General features: G+C 44.2%; 1 protein-coding gene across 5 annotated transcripts in view; it reads right to left on the reverse strand.

Annotated features, from left to right (window-relative positions):
• The window catches only part of F11 (coagulation factor XI), a 24,575-nt gene extending 23,888 nt beyond the window's left edge, over positions 1–687 (reverse strand). For all 5 annotated transcript variants that reach the window (XR_003842518.1, XM_029531686.1, XM_029531685.1 and 2 more), the window contains exon 1: positions 610–687. The gene's annotated coding sequence lies outside the window, so the exon portion shown is untranslated. The remainder of the gene's footprint in view (positions 1–609) is intronic.
• Positions 688–6,452: the final 5,765 nt, after the last annotated feature.

Genomic DNA, 6,452 nt, shown 5'->3' on the forward strand with positions numbered 1-6,452 from the left:
TTTTTTGGGTTTCTTTCTTTCTTTCTTTCTTTCTCTCTCTCTCTCTCTCTCTCTCTCTCTCTCTCTCTCTCTCTCTCTCTCTCTCTCTCTTTCTCTCTCTGTATGTATGTATGTATGTAGGTAGGTATGTATGTGAATGTGAGTGATACATATTAAAGAGCTCTGAATGATTATCCTCCTTAGAACAGTTTTTATTTCTAAAAGGAAAAACTACTGCAAATTCATTAATATATTGGCTTCGTTACTTGTAAGTGTATGTGACCTACTAAATTCTAAACAGGCTGTTAAGACACACACACACACACACACATCATCATCATCATCATCATCATCATCATCATCATCATCATCTCCAGGCCTTGTATTGCTCTTGAATCTTTTTCTTGAAAGATATTTCTTACTGACTACAAGTTATTAATCTTCCGCTCTGCCTCCACGGAAGTTTTCTTTAGTTTACTATAGAGGGTGACTAAGGAGATCTACCACATAAAATCAGATACGTTTTAAAAATCAATCTCTCTCTACTGATAAAAGCTAAGCCCTTATCCCAGAAGACGGGGCAGCAACAGATGTAAGTTGCCTAGAGAGACGCTCGTTTTGAAGCCGTACCTGCAGATACTTCTCTGCCTTTGCTGCAGTCCTCGGCAGAGTGTTTCTTTCTTTCCTATAGCCTTGTCCTTTTTTCTACATGAGCTGGTATGGCACACTGTGGCTTAAATGTTTACTTGTTCTGTTATCCCTTGTCATGTGACATCCCGTCTTTGCATAGCGTGTCTAGTGTCTGAGAATGCCCCTTTGGTCTCTGTACTGAAACCTACCCCAGAAGAGCGACTCTTTCGACATGCCAACTTTGTGTGTTTTTTTTTTTCTTTCACCTGTGTGTTCAAATAAGCAACACATATCGAGAGGGCTGGAGCATCTGAGGCTGTCTGTGTGCCTTAGAAGTTGGGATACTCACACTCCACTCCACAGACCCAAAGAAGCTAAATAAGGAAGGAAGGTCCAATCGAGGATGCTTGAATCTTACTTAGAAGAGGGAATAAAATAGTCATAGGAGGGAGATGGAGGAAGGGAACTGGGTGGGAGAGGGGATGGGGAGTGGAGTGGAGGGGGTTCAGGATCAGGTGTGGGGAGGGATAGGAGAGATAGACAGCTGGCCATGAGAATGAATGGAAATCTGCAGCTGGCGGAGGTGGGGAGGTGGGGGGAGGCATCTTGAAGACATGTCAGAGACCTGAGATAGGGGAGACACCCAGGAATCAATAGGGGTGATCTTAGTTGCGATTCACAGCATTGAGGCTACCTCCTGTAGCCAGGCAGGAACCTCAGTGAAGCAAGAGGGACCACAACCCTCCCACAAAACCTTTGACCCAAAATTGATCCTGTCTACAAGAAATGGAGAGATGGGGGATGGAGCAGAGACTGAGGGAATGGCCCAACAGTAACCAGCCCAACTAATGATCCATCCTACGGGCAAGTACCAATCCCTGATGCTAGTAATGCTGTGCTTGCAGACAGGAGTCTAGAAAGCCTGTCCTCTGAGAGGCTCCACCCAGCAGCTGACTCAGACAGATGCAGAGACCCATAGCCAAACAGTGGATGGAGCTTGGGGACTCTGATGGTAGAGTTGTGGGAAGGACTGAGGGCCTCCAAGGGGATAGGAACTCCAAAGGAAGATTAGTAGAGTCAACTAACCTGCATCCTTGTGACTCTCAGAGACTGAACCACCAACTCTCAAGAGACTGAACCACCATGGGTTGGACCTAGGCCTCCCCACACATATGTAGCAGATGAACAGCTTGGTCTTCATGTGGGTCCTGAACAACAACTGTGTCAACTTGACATGAGATGGAGACATCAGAGAGAAGGAAGCCTCAGTTGAGGAAATGCCTCCATGAGATCCAGCTGTAAGGCATTTCTCAGTTGGTGAACAGTGGAGGAAGGCACAGCCTACTATGGGTGGTGTCATTCCTGGGCTGGTGGTCCTGGGTTCTATAAGAAAGCAGGATGAGCAAGCCAGGGGGAGTAAGCCAGTAAGTAACATCCCTCCATAGCCTCTGCATCAGCTCCTGTTTCCTTGATCCTGACTTGAGTTCCTGTCCTGACTTCCTTCAGTAATGAACAACAATAAGAAAAGTGTAAGCCAAATAAACCCTTTCCTCTCCATTTTGCCTTTGGTTATGATATTTCATCACAGCAATAGAAACCCTAGCTAAGACAAACACTAACTTGCTAAGTATGGTGGCACACACGTGTTAATCCCAGGACTCAGGAGGCAGAGGCACATGAATCACTGTGAGTTCAAGGCCAGCCAGGTCTTCATAGTGAGTGTCAGGACGGCCTGGAAAACATAGCTAGAGATACTCTGTGCCCCATACAAAACAAAACACTACCATAAAGAGTGCTTCATGGTCTCCTGTTACTCCATCAACACACACACACACACACACACACACACACACACACACACACAAACGCATACACATCAAGACGAAAATAAACTGATTGAGAGTCTCATCTAGAACTGACAAGATGACAAGAGGACTGAAGGGTGCCTACCACCTAGACTAATGATGTAAGTTTAACCCCAAGGATCCTCATGGGGGAAGGACAGAACTGATTGCTGTAGATTCTGTGGATGCTTTGTGATAGATACTTATACATAAACATGTGGATTTCTGGTTTGGTTTGGTTTTGTTCTGTTTTGTATTTAGGTATGATTTAAGTAAATTCCAAAGAAACAATCGCTGGTTCTGAGAAGCCTCTCAACTTTCTATAGAAAAGTTAAGTGAACGCTCATATTTACAAGTGCAAATGAAGCCAAGAAACTATCCAGAAGTCCAGAACAGAAATGGATCTGCTGAGGACTCGTGTACCAAGGGATACATGTACTTAGTTCAAGGACTAAGTGCCAATGTCAGCTCTGAGCCATCTGACTTTCAGTATTTCAATATTTGGGGACACAGTCTCATTCTCTGTGTATCATGGCCATGTTGCTAGGAATAGACTCTGAACCTGTCAGATACCCATGCCTTTGTGCAGAGAAGAACCAGGATGAGAAATGCTAGCGAGCCCTTTAAATACTCCTCCAGGAAGAACAAAATTCAGGAACTGAGAAGGAAGAACTTACTGGAGAAATAAAGGGATAGCCAGCAACTTGATAGTACAGTTGAAATATGCCCCCTAGAGACGTGGGAACATTTCTGCTAAGGCAGGAAGATGAGCAACCGTGTGAAAGTGTGGGTTGTGTGTGTGCATGAGTGTGTATGGGGGAGGGAGTTGTGGAGTGTGTGTGCACATGCATGTGTGTTGAGGATTGGTCTGGTGCTGCTCTGTATTCAAATGCTAAATTCTGTACCCCAAGACCCAGGTACTACAACACAAGTGAATTCTCACCTACACCAGCTATTGTTGTGCAAACCTTGCTCCCTGAGTTAATGGATAACTGAAAGGCTAAAGCCTGTGATTGGCAGTGTCTAGAGGTGGTTACCTGACTGGGAGTTGCAGGTAGAAAGGAGAGAAGGAAGAGACCATCATGGGGGTAGCGTGAACCATAAGCACATGACCATGAGGGCTGGCCTCATGGGACAGGAGCAGTTCAAATGAAATGTGGCAAGTAATATCTCCCACAGTTTGATAGAGAAACGGACAAAACAGTATAGAATAGAGGGTTTATATCTGCCCAGTGCTCTAAAGCTTATTATAAATCTAAAGGGCCCTGCGACTTTTATTTGGGAACTAAATGATCTAAAATGGGGTAGAAATCCCTAATAGATATTTAAAGGTGACAACAGTGTCAGCCAGCCAGACCCCCTGGAGCACCTGGGGACTGGACCATCAACCAAATAGTAAACATGGAGGGACCCATGGCTCCCGCCTCATATGTGGCAGAGGATGGCCTTGTTGGACATCAGTGGTAGGAATGGCCCTTAGACCTGAGGGCATTCAATGCCCACAGTGTAAGGGAATGCCAGGTCGAGAAGGTGGGAGTGGGTGGGTGGGTGAAGGAGCACCCTCGTAGAGTCAGGGGGAGGGGAATGGAATAGGGGGTTTCCAGAAGGGAGACCTGGAAAGGTGATAACATCTGAAATGTAAATAAAGAAAATATCCAATAAAAGGGGGAAAAAGAGAAAACCCCCAAATAATAATAACCACAACACATGTATGTATGCATGTGTGTGTGGATGTGTGTTTGCGTGCGTGTGTATGACTTAGAAGAGATCTTGATTACTCTATTTTATTTTGTTAGAAGGTAGTTGTTCAGAAGTTACATTTTGATCAGTTGGTATCAGGCACCAGCACCCACATGGCAGGCAATTACCCATACACATCAACAAAAACAATAAAAGGAAACCCAAGGGAGATATTTGCCACATTCCTATTCCCATGCAGGATTGATGAAAAAAAGAGACAGAGACCGTGAGAGCATCCTTGCTGACAGCTTGTAGGGCCAGTAGGCATAAGCAAGAAACACAAGAAAAAAATAGATAAAAGATCAGACAGCCCTCTGAGCATCGGGTGGAGCTCTAGAAGTGTGAGTGGTGTGCTGTGTGCTCTCCATGTGTGGCCCAGGAAGAACAGTGCTGGCGTTGTTCCATTCCAGAGTTGACATTCCCTCTCTTGGATGGACCTGCCAAAGATCTAGGGCCTCCTGCCTCCACTTTGCCTTGTAAAAGTGATGCTATTTTCTCAGCCTCTTAAGGCTTTGAGTAGAAGACGGGCTACTTTGTGCAGGAACACACAATGAAAAATAAACAAAGCATTCCTGCCCAACTGGACTCCAGCTGGCAATGTTATCATGGTACTTTGTGCCATAGGGAAATTCCTCATTTCAAAACTCTATTTCACTCAAATGAGGCCATTCCTTGAGAAACCAAAGCCCATGGTTTACCCAGTAAGCACTCTGATGCCTTGTGTAAAACACGTTAGGGTTGTCAATAAGAATCCCTGAGATACAAGACTTTCATTGAGAACCGCTTCTTTCTTTTTAAATATAAAACAGCTGCCACACAGATAAAGATGAAATTGTGTACAAAACTAAAAGTCGAAGTTGTGTGATTGGAAGATTTTTCCAAATCCATATGCTCCTGGGGTAACTCCCACCCCCTCCACTTCCCACGGCGAATTCTGTGGATAACCCACCAGCTCTTCCATATTTAACCCTCTGCACTACTCAACAAGCCTTTGAATATGCAAGGAAAAGTTTAATCTTCTTTAGGAAATTTCACTTTTCAATTTGTCTGTTTAACTTGCACAGTAGTTTGTAAACAGCTAATTCTGTCTAAATACTAATCAGCTTAACTAAATGGAGTTAAGCACATACGACCCACTTTATGAATCACTGGGAAGCTGGAAATTTGTCTTGCATGAGGAATAATGTCATCCATTCCAAGACTGTTTTTTACATTCAACTCAGTTGCAAGCCTGAATGAGTTGAAAGTAAAACACTTTACACCCAATGGCATTACATGAATTACTATTGCAGAATACAGCATCAGCTAAACCCCGAGGGATCCCCGGGAGATTCTCATCCGATTCATTGCCCTGTATGAGTACTATGTGATGAGCCTATGGCAGGAGCTGCACACAAGAAGAAAAACATAGCCTTACAGATCTTATGTGCATCTGTAGCCAAGACCATGTGGCAAGGTGCCCAGGACCAGCCTTGGCTTGGAGAGGGGTTCCTGAGAGTAGGGGTGTCTGGGAGCAGTGAAAGAAACAACTCAAAGTCACATGATGGGGTGCGAGCCAACAGCCTTGCAGTCTGCTGGAGATGGAGTTGGCTCCCTAGACAGCTCTCTGCAGATAGCTCTGGGCTTTGCAACCTGGTAGCGATAGATAGCTTTCTGCTCGAAGCAGCTCTCTCTGCTTGAGACAGCTCTCTCTTGCTAGGGGAAAAAAAATCCACAAGCTCTCTGGATAGCTCATGGGTTTTCTGACTAGAGTCAGAAAAGCTGCTATAAAATATTCTTGGATTTTCTAGGAAAAAAAAACAACAACCTAAAATAGCAATGTTTATTCTCTAAACATTTCTCTCTAGGCAGCTACTAGGAAAAAAAAAAAAATCTAAAAAATTTAGAGACTAGTATTCTGCTCTATAGAGATCTCCAGATAGCTCAGCTCTTGCAGACCAAAGCTCAGTCTTTTATTTACATAATCAACTCAGTCATTTACTCCAGGTTCCCTTTTGATTATCCCATGAATCAGCATTCTGTGACTCTAGCCTCTTGATTCTTATGAAAAGACATCAGGTGCTACTACTACTACTACTACTTCTTCTTCTTCTTCTTCTTCTTCTTCTTCTTCTTCTTCTTCTTCTTCTTCTTCTTCTTCTTCTTCTTCTTCTTCTTCTTCGGCATGCCAAATGAATTCAGAGATCTCCCTGTCTTTCTAAGCATAGACAATAAGCTAGATGGGTGGGATCCCTACCACCCCTGGGCCTAAACTGGCTC

This window comes from Mus pahari, chromosome 19, assembly GCF_900095145.1.
Source record: "Mus pahari chromosome 19, PAHARI_EIJ_v1.1, whole genome shotgun sequence".
Classification (NCBI taxonomy): Eukaryota; Metazoa; Chordata; class Mammalia; order Rodentia; family Muridae; genus Mus; species Mus pahari.